Raw genomic sequence first — 17904 nt, 5'->3', positions numbered from 1 at the left:
TAGCGACTCTCACACCGACAAGAGCGACGTTCTCTACCGATCGCCGAGAACGAGGACGTCCAGGTGATCTGATGTTCACTATCGATCCCATATCTTCTTACCGGTGTCTGCACTGTTGACACATTAGGCGCATTTTGTCTACCAAAAATTGCACGAAGTCTTCGAACGGTCTCTGCATAGCATTCAAGGTACTTGAAATGCACTTTCAAAATCTGGATGCGTTGATCCATCGTGTATCGCTCTATTTTAACTGATAACGATACTTACTAATGCCAACTGACAATGACAGTGGGTAATCGCAATATCAGCAGCTGACAACCGCTTAAATTTCAGGCCCAGCAACCTAACAAACTGAAAGAGGCACTCATTTTAAAAATTGGGACACTCTTTTGTTAAAAGGTTAAAGAGGAAACCTTACAAAAGGAGATATACTTGTATCAGCCAACAAGGTATTAATAGGTGAGCACGTACACATGGTAGACAAACATTTCAGGATCAAGGTTGGTGGCACACGTGAAGGAGTTCACACTAGATCAGAAAATTAGTATTGTGGCTTCGATTCCATTTTTTTTTAATTGTCTTCCAGTAGATTTTTTGGAGGTATTTCTGTTATGACATTATTTCTACGCCACAATGTTACTGGCTTACAGGAGGGAATTCGCTGAAATACATATGACATTTCATGAACTACATGGAACGCGACAGCCGGCCGCTGTGGTCGAGCGGCTCTAGGCGCTTCAGTCAGGGACCACGCGGCTGCTACGATCGCAGATTCGAATCCTGCCCCGGGCATGGATGAGTGTGATGTCCTTAGGTTAGTTAGGTTTAAGTAGTTCTAAGTCTATGGGACTGATAACCTCAGATGTTAAGTCCCATAGTGCCATTTGAGTTTTGGAACAAGACATGTTTTGCCTACATGTAATGCAGATTGGATGCTGAGTATTATTACACTTACTAAAGTGCAATCAAACACTCTTTATTATACAGTAACGATAAATACACAGTTATGATTTAATAGTTCACAAAGCCAGCCCTCGTCGCGTCGTTGTATATTGGAAGATACACACCAGGAGAAGAATCCAGATAGACTGTATCGTGTCCATCAGCATCTGTGTATTCCGAATCCAAAGATTTGTCAAAGTGAGGTCCAATAAGCAGCCAGATCACGTAAGCACAGCATCAGCAAACTAGATACTACAGCACAGTACGATATGTAGGGAGTTCATACAGACAAGGGGGCCAGTTTTATTTCCTGCATGGCATCAGAGACCAGGCCGAGGTAGTTGTTTACGGGCACATCTTTTCTGCCATAGGCCAACTTTCTAGCCGAGTACCTCGCAAACTATCGACCTCAGTCCCTGAGGACGCTGATATAGCGTCGTCGTCCCCCCCCCCTTTCACTTTTACTGGTCTGTAGCATCGATGTATACTTATCGGTAGTGGGACCACTGTGCCAGTAGAGGGGTGGTATAGGTGGGCAGGCCAGCTAGGTATTTGATGTCCATCCCGAGGTCGGTTGGTATCTGTGGTTTTGCTGTGTCCTCTGCTTATGGCGGATCGCCGTCATGATGCCGGAGATGGAGTTCCAGTCTCTAGGTCCCCACTGTTAGCGATTGTTGGTAGAGGTGGAAAGGTGTCCCATGCCGTGGGGGAGCGGCCTCGACGCTGCTGGGGCTGCGGATGTTGGGCTGTCTCGGTCTGGAGTCTAAAGTTGTACCCAGCTGACTCTGGGGCCAGCGGTAGATGGTTTGAGGTGGAAGACGTACCAGCATGCCATCTGAGCGACTCTGACGGTGCCTGTTGGAGATCATGGAACTCTCTTGAAGGTGCGAGCCCAGAGAGCAGCAGCGGTGATGGCTGGACTGACTTGGATGTGTTGTACGCCACAGAAGCTCAAAGAATGCCCAGTGTCTGCAGCCATAAAGCAGTTCCACCAGACTGCATCTCTGGATTGGTGTGGTCCTGTAGGAGGCCACTCATACAGTCTACAGCGGATGCATTAAGCAACACAGGTACACACAGCTCTCACAACCCAATAATTCGGCTGTGGCAGAGCACTGCATCGACACCAGTTACCCAACGCGGTATGCAAATGTTGAGATTTTAGCTTCGATTTCATATTTTTGGGACTAGCTGATGAAGAAAGTAGTTAAAATTAGTTACTGCGAAGAATTTAATCAATAGAGATACACTGCTGGACATTAAAATTGCTACACTACGAAGATGACGTGCTACTGACGCGAAATTTAACCGACAGGAAGAAGATGCTGTGATATGCAAATGATAAGTTTTTCAGAGCATTCACACAAGGTTGGCGCCGGTGGCGACACCTACAACGTGCTGAAGAGGAAAGTTTCCAACCGATTTCTCATACACAAACAGCAGTTGACCGGCGTTGCCTGGTGAAACGTTGTTGTGATGCCTTGTGTAAGGAGGAGAAATACGTACCATCATGTTTCCGGCTTTGAGATAAGTCGGATTGTAGCCTATCACTATTGCGGTTTATCGTATCGCGACATTGGTGCTCGCGTTGGTCGAGATCCAATGACTGTTAGCAGAATATGGAATCGGTGGGTTCAGGAGGATAATACGGAACGCCGTGCTGGATCCCAACGGCCTCGTATCACTAGCTGTCGAGATGACAGGCATCTTATCCGCATGGCTGTAACGGATCGTGCAGCCACTTCTCGATCCCTGAGTCAACAGATGGGGACGTTTGCAAGACAACAACCATCTGCACGAACAGTTCGACGAAGTTTGCAGCAGCATGGACTAGCAGCTCGGAGACCATGGCTGCGGTTACCCTTGACGCAGCATCACAGACAGGAGCGCCTGCGATAGTGTACTCAACGACGAACCAGGGTGCACGAATGGCAAAAGGTCATTTTTTTCGGATGAATCCAGGTCCTGTTTACAGCATCACGATGGTTGCATCCGTGTTTGCCGACACTGCGATGAACGCACGTTGGAAGCGTGTATTCGTGATCACCATACTGGTGTATCACCCGGCGTGATGGTATGGGGTGCCACTGGTTACACGTTTCGGTCACCTCTTGTTCGCGTTGACGGCACTTTAAATAGTGGACGTTACATTTCAAATGTGTTACGACCCGTGGCTCTACACTTCATTTGATCGTTGTGAAACCCTACATTTCAGCAGGATAATGCACGACCGTATGTTGCAGGTCCTGTACGGGCCTTTCTGGATACGGAAAATGTTCGACTGCTGCCCTGGCCAGCACATTCTCCAGATCACTCACCAATTGAAAACGTCTGGTCAATGGTGGCCGAGCAACTGGCTCGTCACAATACGCCAGTCACTACTTTTATCGTGTTGAAACTGCATGGGGAGCTGTACCTGAACACACCATCAAGCTCTTCTCGCGTCCGTCGGCCGTCGTGATTTAGTATATTATTATTGTTACTATTATATTTTGATTATTGCCGACTTACGTGGTGGGCCTTAATAAAAATGATATTTCATTCAATTTTGATTTACGATTAAATGCTCTTGTGAAGTTCTCCTTTTTAACAATATTAATCTTAAATTATTTGCTACGTTAATGAATGTTAGACTCGCTGATTCTTAAGACACGAGCATATAAGTTGGACAATGGAATAAACTTTTCATATTAATTTCCTCGGCTAGTCAGTTCACTTTAAAGCAAAAGATCTTTAGTTATTAATTACAATTGCAGGCACACACACGCGAGAGTATTTTTTCTAACCTCCGTTAACCATTGTATTGTAGTCGGAGTCCTGGCTCTGGCTCTCGGCTATGGTACTGAAAATAAGAATCTTAAAGCTACGTATTTTCTAAAACTTCGTGCGGCTGTGGAGAAAAATTTGTATTACGTTAATAGCGGGCGAGTATTTCGCTTCCGCTAAATTTTATAAGTTAATATCGCCACGTAATGGCACCGTTGGCTGCATCGGCCGCTGCGATTGTTGAACTGTAAATTACTTGAATGCAGGTTAATTCAAGGAAGGCATACATGAAATCTGGATCACCTCTTACAAATTAAAAGTGAAAAATGATATAAAATCAATATATTATCTGCTTAATTCGTACAAATATGCTCACATTTGCCAGCACTCGCAAGATGTCCGTCTACACACAACCAAGGCCGGCCGCGGTGGTCTAGTGGTTCTAGGCACTCAGTCCGGAACCGCGCGGCTGCTACGGTCGCAGGTTCGAATCCTGCCTCGGGCATGGATGTGTGTGATGTCCTTAGGTTAGTTAGGTTTAAGTAGTTCTAAGTTCTAGGGGACTGATGACCACAGATGTTAAGTCCCATAGTGCTCAGAGCCAGCCAAGCCAGCCAAGAGAAGAAGTGAAGACGACTAAAAAATTAACAAAAGAGCGTATCTTGTCGTCTCTTTAGATAATTTTGTTGTATTTCTTTGCACTCGAAACTTACACAGAGAAATTATTATTTTACGGGTACATTATAAAAAAAATCTGTATCATTCAAGTTTTAAATGTCTCTTCTTTATAAATACTGTTTTTTAAGTGTTTTCTTATTACCTCACTGGGGACGCTATACTCTGTTTGACTCAATGCCCAGGCGTATCAAGGCCGTTATTAAGGCCAGAGGTGGTTGTTCTTGGTACTGATTTCTCAGGATCTATGCACCCAAATCGCGTGAAAATGTTATCACATGTCAGTTCTAGTATAATATATTTGTCCAATGAATACACGTTTATCTTCTGCATTTCTTCTTGGTGTAGCAATTTTTATGGCCAGTAGTGTAGCTCTTAGCTCAGAGAAATCATGAATTCTGGCGCTTTCTTTAATAATCTTGGAAAGACGTCGCAGTAGTGGACCTCATAGTAATACATCGATATCCCAGCGTGGATTCAATTTATGTATTCTTTATGTATCTATGGCTACATGCGCATTGACGCGGTCCGCGTTATTAAAATCACGGGGCGAGTGCTGCAGGTGCATTCCAGTCTGTCGGCTCACTCTGAAGATAGCCGATAAGTATACGGCCGAAATATTAGGACAAGAAATGGAGTGTATGCGGTTGCACGCCCGAAATTTAATGGATCGTATATTTTACTGCCCTTTATTTATTTTTCCTGATTCCTAAGTCAAAGTTAAGAATTTCCCTATTACTTTAAATTCTGTACCAATCCTCAAATCTTCTTATAGTTTCATCACATAAAAAAAGGCAGCGTGTGTCATAACAACCACAAAGGTAGTTTTCACTTTTCTGTTTATGGGCGTTTTATTGAGATGCATTCAAATGACAGCAGTAGAATTTAGACAACTTCGTTCTTCTCTATATTTCTAATTTGTCTGAAGTACAAACAAACACTATAAATTCTGAAGATTTTGCAATCGAAAGTATCAAGATCTTATGACGAAAACAAAGGACAGTAAGCAAGATGGAGCTGTTTCAAGCTGCCCCACCTCCTGTCCAACCGGAAGTAGTCCGAGGGTCCGACAGAAGGGCACGAAAACTCCTGCTCTGGAAGATATGCTCCGTGACCAGAACAGCCTCGAAGCGATGAGCGGGCAGCCGACGAGCGGCCAGAGTGGTACTAAAACCTGCCCGAAAGCTGTTTGCCAGATGTCGCGGCATCTCACAAAAGCTACTGACTCAGGTCGCTGGGGACGGGCTTCCTCTCCTGTGTAACCACGGGAGAGCAGATCACCGGCTGCTGTCACCGTCTAGCGCCCGACACGCCCCTACACGCCGGCAGTAGCTTTGCTTGTCTTTGTCCGGAGCCAACGAAAATATTTCGTCTCCTCTAACATTGTGTCCCATTCCAGCTCAGGAAAAGGTACATTGTAAACTGTGCAGCCATATTTCTGTAATTTCCATCATGCAGCGTCGCTACTGGTTTAACTGCCACTATGTCCTGTATATCAAGAAATAAATGAACAAATAAATAAAATAAATCAAAATAAACTAAATGTAAAGAAATAAATAAAAAAATCAGCTTACAACAGTTGGCCGGTTTAATACATGAATCTGTTTAATTGAGTAACTATTTTATGTCACTTTGAAGATCCTGCAAGACTCCCAGCGTGACATGGACTCGAGAATGATCGATGGACTCGAAAATGATCCACATTGTAAGAACAATCTGACGCCCATAAACCCTGAAGAGTAGCAGCCACTTCGCTACATGTGCAGCGTCCTGAAATCCACACGCGAACAACTATGAATACTCAGGGATTAAGATTATCCATCACAGCTACTGTTTCTGTCAGTCTCCTAGCTACCCTTCTCTTCATTAAACTCTTTTTCACTTAGCCATAAACCGTGCTATAGAAACAACTTTAGAAAAATAGAGAAAGAGATTAATTTAATAAAAAAAGTGACCTGTAATAACGGATACGAACCATGTATAGTAAACAAAATTTTTCGGAAGAGAACAAACAATAGAGGTACCCACCTAAGACGACTGTAAAATCGGGAAACGTGAAAGTGAAAGCTACATTTCACTGACTCTCATAGGAAATTTATCACATGGGATTAGGCAACTGAAGGTCAAAAAATATGGCTGTAAAGTAGCAGTCGCCACTGATAATAGCCAAACGAAAAATTTAATTCATTACATTATAATCGCAAATGGCCCCTTATATAGTTCAGGTGTTCACATGATAACATGTTATGGATGTCCAGTACTTTACATCGGACAAATTGGAAGGGCATTTAATATTAGATACAAATAACTATCTTTTAGGTGGAAAAGCTACTGATGTGCGTAATTATACTTTCGGAGAACACTCGTTAACATCGGGTCATAATCAAAAAAGAGACGAAGAAACTGAGATCTTACATAAAGAAAAGGAAGGATGGAGATGAGATATATTAGAGGAATAGAGATTTTTAGACACACAATAAGAAAAGACTGCTTTCTTTTACGCGAACTGTTACAGTTGAGCAACACAGGTTTTCTTAACCGTTTCAAACCGTTACTACCCCGCTACGATATTACCGCACCTGGCCTCCGGTCGCCGCTATCGGAAACAGGCTGTGACATTACAATAAACGAGTGTAGCGGTGACTGAGGAAAACGCATTGCATTGTGAATGGTTTCGAAGCTGTTGTGCTCTCGTGAAACATCACGAATATAGCCGAACGAAGCGCCCTCACCGTCAGATGCAATAATATTGTGGCGTACTAATACTCGAGACTCTGTAAATACGATTCCACGGTACCCGTCTATCAACACTACTTCCTCTTCGGAAATGTTGTTTCCCTCATACACAATGTCGTAATATTTATCATTATTTTTCCTGAATGGTCTTATTCTTTGAGGGGCTTGTTTACCAAAAGAAGGCACTACTGTGTATCTTTTGTACGACGTATTCAGTGCTTTAATTTCCTGCTTAATTTTTCATGGAATGCCAGGTAATTTATTATTTTATCTAATGAAATTTTTATGCCTGCTCATTTTGAAAATTTCAGACTATTTGATGGTTTTTAAGTTTGATTTTAATTTACCTGTTATTACTTCATTACTGTTCTTTTATGTTGGTAACAACATGTATTTTTATTTGTATGTTACTGCGCTATCTCGTTGCAGTAAATGATAAATATCACGTAACCGGGTTTTTTATTACGGCATCGGCTCGCAACGTGAAGCTCGCTCTACGGTAGTCCACATAAGGACTGTAACTAGATACTACGCATTTACTTCGACGATCGCCTTTGTTCTACAGTCATAGGTATTTCACCCGAAGTTTTAATGAACTTTTAATGGATATTTTAATTACAATTATTGCATGTGACTTCAGCTGCTTAGCTTATGATTCATGTGACACGTTTTTTAACGTAATCAAGAAAAGTAATGGTTTCATTTTGGAATTGGGATTTTTAATTATCTTACATCATAATTGATAGATAAATCGTTGTTTGTTTTGAATTTGAAAGTTAAAAAAAAGGCCTGTCAGATTTGGCTTTCCCATCGGTTTATGAAATTTATAAAATTGAATAGCGTAATGATGTGTCTGAGAAGGATGCCACTGACTACTTTCCGATGCCAGCCTAATCGTAGCTTGTACTCAGTTTTTAATTAGCTCGTCATAGTCGATACCTTAACCTCTGACGTATGTGACCTATCGAATACGGATATGTTATTACGGTGGTCCCTTGTTATTACCAGGAAGGAGGAGGGGACGTTCGGGAAAAGGTTTTCCACCATCTCTCTTTCCTTCACCTCCTTAAAAACCTATAACATCACACAACACGGCGTAATAGCTCATCACAGACATATTAGTATGCACGACTCACATACGTACTTGACACGTTAAGGGAAAAAGATCGCTGTTACTTTTGAATTTCAATATATTCACGATAATTACCGTACCAATAACGCTCTACGAGTTAGTTCACTTTTGTAGGTCCAACTATCACCCTATGGTAACACCCTGTGCGGTCGCAGGTTCGAATCCTGCCTCGGGCATGGCTGTGTGTGATGTCCTTAGGTTATTTAGGTTTAAGTAGTTCCAAGTTCTAGGACACTGATGACCTTAGAAGTTAAGTCCCATAGTGCTCAGAGCCATTTGAACCATTTTATCACTCTGTTCATATGCAACCTACCTACAAAACTAGAATAATTTCAGCGCATGTATTTCTGCAATTTTATCTCTTTTTCTTACCACATCCTTTTTCACTCACTAGATCGCCTCTGGCGGTATAGGATATTCATCATAACTTCATCCACACTTAGTCGTAGCTCCGAGAGAGTAAATGCGAGCGACATGATCTTTGAACGTTTACCGATTAGCGTGCTGAATTTGAGAAAATTTTACCAAACGTCTCGTCCTTTCAAGTTAGAAAATCTTCCGTTACACAAAGCAGGAAACCTCCATCTGCGAATAAAACTGCTGGTAATATGGGCGGGAAAGACAGTTTTATCGGAGGCCCTTGTTAACACGCGCTAAATATAAACGACCTTTAGCTTACTGCTAAAACCAGCGATTGTTCTTAAGTGGCTTTAATTGGTGACTCACAGCGCAGTAATCTTGTCATCTCTTTTGGTAAGGGAGCGTCATCTACGTAGCCAGTAATATGAGAGAGACAATACATCACCGAAATCGCTGCGGCGTCATGTGTGAATTGCCTGCGTACGAGACAATGAAACAGTTCCGTCTAAACGCACTCAGAGATGAACACGTCTGTGTTTAGGGGGAGGGAGGGAGTGAACTGTATCAACCAAACAATAATGGAAAATGTGATAGCCAACATTAGATACATTTGTCCCCACTGAATGAGAGGGTTTATGCCATTTTTCGATATTGTACCTCTGACTCAAACAAAGGTTCCCCGAGCATGAATCGTTCCATGCGTTACCAACATGAAGTTGAATGTCCGCGTTCGAACGCGTACCAGTACGGCTGTTTGTTGGCAACTTAAATTAATTAAATTCACTTTGTAACGGAAAAGGAAGGTCAGTTTTCAATGTGTCGTCAAAAGTGGAGCACCAGATGAATTCTACCAGACTCGGTGAAGAAATGAGTCATGACCGTATTGAAGGTACTGGTATACTGATTTCAGGAAATTATGAAAATTGCCACTCTTGATTCCCGGGCGAGGATTTTCAGTACCCTACTTCCGAATAAGGCACAACGTGTCTTAACCACTCCACCATTACAAATCATCTCTCTAGTGTGTAAGCGATATACTCATCGGGGTGGTCGGTTTCCTGGTCACGCGTATTTCATCCATCAAACCCCTAGATTGATGTTTTAGGGTTGGTGAGGGCCGGCCGGTGTGGCCTAGCGGTTCAAGGCGCTTCAGTCTGGAACCGCGCGACCGCTACGGTCGCAGGTTCGAATCCTGCCTCGGGCATGGATGTGTGTGATGTCCTTAGGTTAGTTAGGTTTAAGTAGTTCTAAGTCTAGGGGACTGATGACCACAGATGTTGAGTCCCATAGTGCTCAGAACCATTTGGTTGGTGAGGAGAGTAAAGGAGGCAGTAGCAAATTTAATGTGCGCAATGAATACTACGATGATGTTAATAATCAATGAAAACCACCGCAGTTGTATTGATACACATTTACTCTATCACGACTTGTTTCATTCTTGTAGAACATCATCAGGTTGCCGATTTGTGCCAGTACAACGATGTAACATTAGAGACAAAATCTGGAAGCGACCACCTTTGTCTCTAACGCTACATACCATAACCAGGCGTTTTACATCGTGATACTGGCACAACTCGCCAGTCCCGTGATGTTCTAAAAGAACGAAACCGGTCGTAATAAAATAAATGTATATCAATACACCTGTGGCAGCATTCATTAATCATTAACATGTGAAGCTCAAAATGATCAAGATTAATTTCATGATGAATGTTTTTATCATTGGCACGATCAGCATGCCATACTAATGGAATAAGAAATTTGCAGAAGAAAGTGGAAGATTTTGTTTTTGAGATTCTTATTGAAGTTCTGTTTGAAAATCTACGAGACCTTATTAAGTAATTAGGAAGGATCCATGTGCTGTAAGTTCTCTGTAACTTGAAAGCGAGCGAGAAATGGACCCTGTTATCGTTCACATTCATTCAGTTAAGCCTCGACAGTAGTTAGAAATGGATCAAATGTTGATATTAATTTTTTAATTGACCCTGTATCAGTCCATCGAATGTTGCCTATTTCTCCCAGTGCACATTAAGTATGTCTGTGTCTCTTAGTATTAAGTTTGCCTTGTTAGTATCTGCTGAACACCAAACATTCGAGTTAAAAAATTTATGAAGGTGACCAGACTATTGCTTAACTATGGAGATGGGTGTAAGGTGTCAGGCAAATCCAACACCTTCCATGAAAACCCTGACATGATAGCACATCCGACAGTACGTCACATAGTTCCGAATAAATCCTGACATTAAATTAACCAAAGTAATACGATCAACGAGTGAGCAAATGGAATACCACAGACTAACACAAGAACGCCTAAATGCATGTCATACCTTCCCACCGTGAAACAGACGCAGTTCCGAGGGGAGAAACGAGAACAGAAGCCGAGAGCAGAATCGTGTAGGCTAGGAGGCCCTACGATAAGGGACGGACACCCACGTTGCCAGCCGACCGCCAAGACCACCCCCAGCCCATGTTAAAAGATAGAGCTCTCCAGAAGAACAGTATAGATCTTACGATAACACTAAAATGGCCACACCAGCTGCAAGTTTTAGCGTGAGACTTTTTCGCGTACCTGTTACGTTGCAAACATTAAAAACATTGCCCCACCACGAAAAGTATAACGTTTCTCATTGGATAGACAGAATTTTTGTAGGCGGAGCTTAAGGTTAACATTGAGACCCTGACTGGTCAGTTGAAAACACAGCCAGATACCTTTTTCTTAAACCAACTTCGGTAAATTGTAGTAAGGAGAAGTTAGAGAGAGTTGCTTCCGAGAAGGCGAAGTATGTGGAGCTGCACCGCCCGCCACCCCCTGACGCTGACTAACCAACGACAAGTAATGAACGCATGCGATGCCGCATAAGGCTTCACTCAGAACTGCAGAAGTCTCATCTGTTACACCCCTTTTTGCGCAATACTAGTGTCGATCGTCAATTAAACTTCATGGTATTCACATTTGCTATTAGAAGTTAAAATCTGAAACGTGATGATTTTTCTGTTATATAATTATTGAGAAGCCACATCAGCCACTGTAATTTACGACAAGTTAAATAAGTAATTAAAGATAATTGAGGGTCACTGTAGACCATTTTTGATAGTTTTCTCTTTTATGAAATTTAATTGCATCAGAGGCATCAGACTGCCCTTGAGCATTAAACTGTGACTGTGAAAAAATTTATGAAGGCGCTGTACTCCGTTACCAGACTACCGCTTAACTATGGAGATGGATGAAATGCCGCGTCAGCGCCGTGTGCTGCAGAACATTAGAACAGCAGTGGAAGAATATTTTGAGGAAGGGGGCTATATAAAGTCGACGATGCGTCAGAGGCCTCAAATTGCCCTTCAGCATTAAACTGTGACTGTGACCTCGCCACGGTAGGCAGGTATCGAGCGCGGAGCTGCGGATTACAGACGCTGACCCCGTACTCGAAATGGCGAGGAATCGATTGCGTGGCCGGTTTATATTTCACGCTGGCTCCTGTACCTGAATGCCCGAAGCTATCTCGGCACGACCGGGATTAACATTTCCATGATCTCCAACTGTACGATACCTCTTTGTTCGTATAGTGATGATAATGAGAGCCGTTAAATGCGAAACCAACGTCCGCCGTTTGTACATGATAATCATAGTTCGTCCAGTAGCTGTAAAGATGTGGAGGTTTAACGGGCTGTGGAGCTGAAGGTGCACGTAATTCCCATCATGCATTGTAGATGCCCTCAAAGGTAGGTCTAAATTAGCAGGATATTTCTGCCAGTCAGGACAGGATCACGGGGAGACAGTGTTCCAGACTATGCCATTTCCATAATCAGCAAATAAGGCCTCCTAGAATCAAGTGACGGAAAAGTTTTAACAGAGCTCAGCAATAAGAAGAGAGTAAAAATAAAGCAGAGTGTTGGAAAAGACTTAGACATTATCGACTGATAATCACAATACCTTGCGCTTTCAGTATACGATACAAATAAAAACTATTGGTAATACGCTTTCCAGGTCTCTCGAAACTTTTTTCGAAAATGCTGTACACAAATTGAAGTAAAAGAAGTATTAACTTGGACCTTACAGATATCTGTAGGCATTCAGAACAATATTAGTGGTTTCTATTTGAACATTGTTTTATATAGCAGACGCAGTTAAGAAACTGTTAATGTCATCAACACTATTTTGTTTTCAGTGATTAAAATGCCGATAAGAGACGGACTATAGCTGACCGCATTATTTTTGCTGCAGTGAGAGAAGAGTGTATAATTCTTAAATCTAATGGCTCAGTTACGTTACTTACGAATTAGTAACACGAAAATAAAAAAGCGAGAAAGGTGCTTTAAATGCTCGGCCTCCTTCCGTAATTATTAACTTACGTTTCTACAGTAAGATTAAATACACCCAAGCGGTGGTATGCCGCATATTATTCCCAGTTTGCAGATCGGTCGTTTAAAGAAAAAGGTCTAATGGAAACATCCTCGCAGACCTCTTGAGATTGGCCCTATTTGCGGAAGATAACTTTTTTATTTCACTGATTGTCTCTCAATCGCGAATTTCTTCCTGCCGTAACTGTTGGATAAATGCAACAGTAATTTATAACAGCGACAGCTAGTTGTAGATTTCTTTCTGTACATTAAAAATTCCCTCCTGTTCATACCATATACATTATCTGATCAAAAGAACACGGGCACCTCTATTGGACATTAATACGGGATCTATTCACCACTCTCCTTTATGACGTCTTGAACTTTGCTGAGAACACTTCCAGTGAGGTCTCTCTAATACAAAATGTGATCGAAAGTATCCGAACACCTGGGTGAAAGTGACTTACAAGTTCGTGGCGCAATCCATCGGTAATGCTGGAATTCAGTATGATGTTGGCCCACCCTTAGCCTTGACGACAGCTTCCACTCTCGTGATATTAATAGGTCCTCGATCGTGTTGAAAGATGCAATCGCCATCCCCGAATTGCTCTTCATCAGTGGGAAGAAAGAAGGTGCTCAAAACATCAATGTAGATATGTGCTGTGATAGTGCCACACAAAACAACAAGGGGTGGAAGTCCTCTCCTTGAAAAACATGACCCCGCCATAACACAACCGTCTCCGAATTTTACTGTTGGGATGTACATGCTGGCAGACAACGTTCACCGGGCATTCGCCATACCCACACCTTGACATCGGATCACCACATTGTGTACCGTGATTCGTGGCTCCACACAACTTTTTTCCGCTGTTCAATCGTCCAGTGTTTACGCTTCTTACACCAAGCGAGGCGTCGTTTGGTATTTACCGGCGTGCTGTGTAGCTTATGAGCAGCCGCTCGACCACGAAATCCAAGTTTTCTCACCTCTCGCCTAACAGTCACAGTACCGGTACTTGCAGTGGACTCTGATGCAGTTTGGAATTCCTGTGTGATGGTCTGGATAGATGTCTACTAATTACACATTACAACCCTCTTCCACTGTCGGCCGTCTCTGTCAGCCAACAGACGAGATTGGCCTGTACGGTTTTGTGCTGTACATGTCCCTTCACGTTTCTACTTCACTATCACATCGGAAACAGTAGATCTAGGGATGTTTACGAGTGTGGAAATCTCGCGTACAGACGTATGACACAAGTTCACCCAATCACCTGATCACGTTCGAGGTCCGTGAGTTCCGCGGAGCGCCCCATTCTGCTCTCTCTCGATATCTAATGACTACTGAGGTCGCTGATATGGCGTACCTGGCAGTAGGTGGCAGCATAATGTTTTTGGTGGTGTCCGGATACTTTTGATCAAATAAACTGTGGAGCAATGGTTGTCCATTCTTCCTCAAGAGCCGAAGCCAGAGAAAGTGGTGATTTTGGCAGTCCCGTCTATTTCAGGAATGTTGTTGTCTACAAACCATTGCTTCACTGGCGCTGTTTTATGACAACAGGCATTGTCATGGTGAAGCAATCATCGTCTCCGAACTATTCCGCTACTGGTAGCTATACAAAATGCTGTAAAAATGTGTTCATATTCTACTTCGCTTAGCGTTTTTCTTTAGCGCAATAAGAGGACCACTAGAAACACCACCATACCGTAGCACCACCGATTCCTAACTTTACTATTGGCCACAGATGATGGCGGTTAACGTCCTCCAAACATTCACCAAAACCGAACCCTTCCATCGAATTGCCACTGGCTGTAGCGTGACTCATCACCCGAAATCACTCTTTTCAGCCACCCACTGCCCAGTTGAGTCGCTCTTTACACCATTTAATGTGTCGCTTAGGACTGACTAGACAAATACGTGGCTTATGAGCAGCTGCTCAACCACTGTACACCATTGTTTTTAACTGCCTACGCACAGCCACTGCGCTAGCCGGAATTCTGGTAGTGCTTTCGAAATCACAAGTGATTCCCTGCACCGATTTTATACGATTTTTTCCCCCCAAAAAAAACCTCCCCAAAGTTCGGCGGTCCCTGCCTGTCAGTACATGCGATCTGTCTGGTCTTGGATTAGCTGTGGTTGTCCCTGCGTGTTTCCACTTCGCCATCACACCACGAACTTTCGACTTAGAAGGATTGAAATGTCACTCATAGATACGTTGCTCAGGGAATACGCAGTTACTAGGCCACATTCGTTGCCACTGAGTTCTCCTGAGGACCAGACCCTCATGGCACCTAATGGTCAATTATGCATTGCGTAGTGGTTGTAACCTACCCCCCCCCCTCCCCCCGCCGCCCCCCTCCGCCTCCCACCCGCCTGTCAACCTTTCTAATCGCTTAACGCGCATTTTCGGACCTGATCGCGTGCGTCCAATAAGGAGAATAATTTATGATGAGACTATCATTTACGAAGAAAATTGTACCGGTTAATGAGGAGAAGTGTACAATAAGTTGTCCTAACGAACAGCTACACTCCTGGCCATTAAAATTGCTACACCACGAAGATGACATGCTACAGACGCGAAATTTAACCGACAGGATGCTGTGATATGCAAAAGAATAGCTTTTCAGAGCATTCACACAACGTTGGCTCCGGTGGCGACACCTACAACGTGGTGACATGAGGAAAGGTTCCAACCGATTTCTCATACACAAACAGCAGTTGACCGGCGTTGCCTGGTGAAACGTTGTTGTGATGCCTCGTGTAAGGAGAAGAAATGCATAACATCATGTTTCCGACTTTGATAAAGGTCGGATTGTAGTCTGTCGCGATTGCGGTTTATCGTATCGCGACATTGCTGCTCCCGTTGGTCGAGATCCAATGACTGTTAGCAGAATATGGAATCGGTGGGTTCAAGAGGGTAATACGGAACGCCGTGCTGCATCCCAACGGCCTCATATCACTAGCAGTCGAGATGAGAGGCATCTTATCCGCATGGCTGTAACGGATCGTGCAGCCACGTCTCGATCCCTGAGTCAACAGATGGGGACGTTTGCAAGACAACAACTATCTGCACGAACAGTTCGACGACGTTTGCAGCAGTATGGACTATCAGCTCGGAGACCATGGCTCGGTTACCCTCGACGTTGCATCACAGACAGGAGCTCCTGGGATAGTGTACTCAACGACGAACCAGGGTGCACGAATGGCAAAACGTCATTTTTTCGGATGAATCCAGGTTCTGTTTACAGCATCATGATGGTCACATCCGTGTTTGGGGACATCGCGGTGAATGAATATTGGAAGTGTGAATTCGTCATCGCCATACTGGCGTATCACCCGCCGTGATGGTATGGGGTGTCATTGGTTACACGTCTCGGTCACCTCTTGTTCGCATTGACGGCACTTTGAACAGTGGGCGTTACATTTCAAATGTGTTACGACCCGTGGCTCTGCCCTTAATGCGATCCCTGCGAAACCCTACTTTTCAGCCGGATAATGCACGACCGCATGTTGCAGGTCCTGTACGGGCCTTTGTGGATACAGAAAATGTTCGACTGCTGCCCTGGCCAGCACATTCTCCAGATCTCCCACCAATTGGAAACATCTGGTCAATGGTGGCCGAGCAACTGGCTCGTCACAATACGCCAGTCACTACTCTGCATGAACTGTGGATCGTGTTGAAGCTGCATGGGCAGCTGTACCTGTACACGCCATCCAAGCTCTGTTTGACTCAATATCCAGGCGTATCAAGGCCGTTATTACAGCCAGAGGTGGTTGTTCTGGGTACTGATTTCTCAGTATCTATGCGCCCAAATTGCGTGAAAATGTAATCACATGTCAGTTCTAGTATAATATATTTGTCCAATGAATATCCGTTTATCATCTGCATTTCTTCTTGGTGTAGCAATTTTAATGGCCAGTGCTGTACTTCAACTTCCGCTATTCTCTGCTTATTTGGATTCCAAATAATGATTGTAAAACAGAGCACTTAGCCCAATTGGGCAATGTCTTTTCACTATCCAGACGTGAATGATGACGTATCTTCTTAAGCACATGTGTGACAACAGAAGGTTCGCACACGCGTTTTCAGCGACACAACACGGTACAAAGTAATAATGGGAAAATGTTAGTAATCACTTTGAGGTGTCAATAACAAAAGAATATAACAATTTCGAACAGTAATAGACATTCCTTATTGGCGCTGACTAACTGGAGGCATAGTTTGTTATAGCAATACTTATGTAACCTCATAGTAACGTTTACTTACATACAAAGAGTGTACGGCATTTGCAACCTAAAGACGTTGAATATCGTAAGTGATTTCATAAATAGGCAAATAAACAAACAAACATTAATTTTCAATACGTTTGCAACGCCGGAATAAATATTACCCTAACACACAACTGCATTTTGATAGGTTCCATATGTAAATAGCCTGTTTGTATGTTGGTAGCGCTATAGAGTGTGTTAATATTGCTGACAGCGCTCTGCAACCACGGCAAGAGATTCTGTGGTTGGACGGACCAGCAGTTAACGAGTGGATAGGGAAGTGTATGGACATGATACTCTTAGTGCAGACTCTGTGTTGCTAGGATATGCATTGTAAAGGGACATGAAACGATGTATTTATAAGAAAATACGCAAGGAAATGTATGATGATGGATGTTTGGTTGATAATGTTTAAGCAGTGGAATTATTGACGACTATATAATTTTTGGAACTGGATGACACATGAATAAATACATTGTTTGCTCTTCAACAAAATCTTTCTTTCGCTAACCATATGCCTCCTAGCAGTTAGAGTAAATAGTAGTTAGAATCTCTTTATTTGTCTGGCAGTAGTTGCTACTTGCTGTAATTGCTGTAGTTCGTGTCATGAAGATTTTCTGTGACGTAAGTGACTTATGAAAAGCAATGGGGTTGGCACTGTTGGGATTCGCGATTTAAATTAGTTTAGGCAATT

Source organism: Schistocerca serialis, chromosome 1 (assembly GCF_023864345.2).
Source record: "Schistocerca serialis cubense isolate TAMUIC-IGC-003099 chromosome 1, iqSchSeri2.2, whole genome shotgun sequence".
NCBI lineage: Eukaryota > Metazoa > Arthropoda > Insecta > Orthoptera > Acrididae > Schistocerca > Schistocerca serialis.
This window is presented reverse-complemented; position numbering follows the sequence as displayed.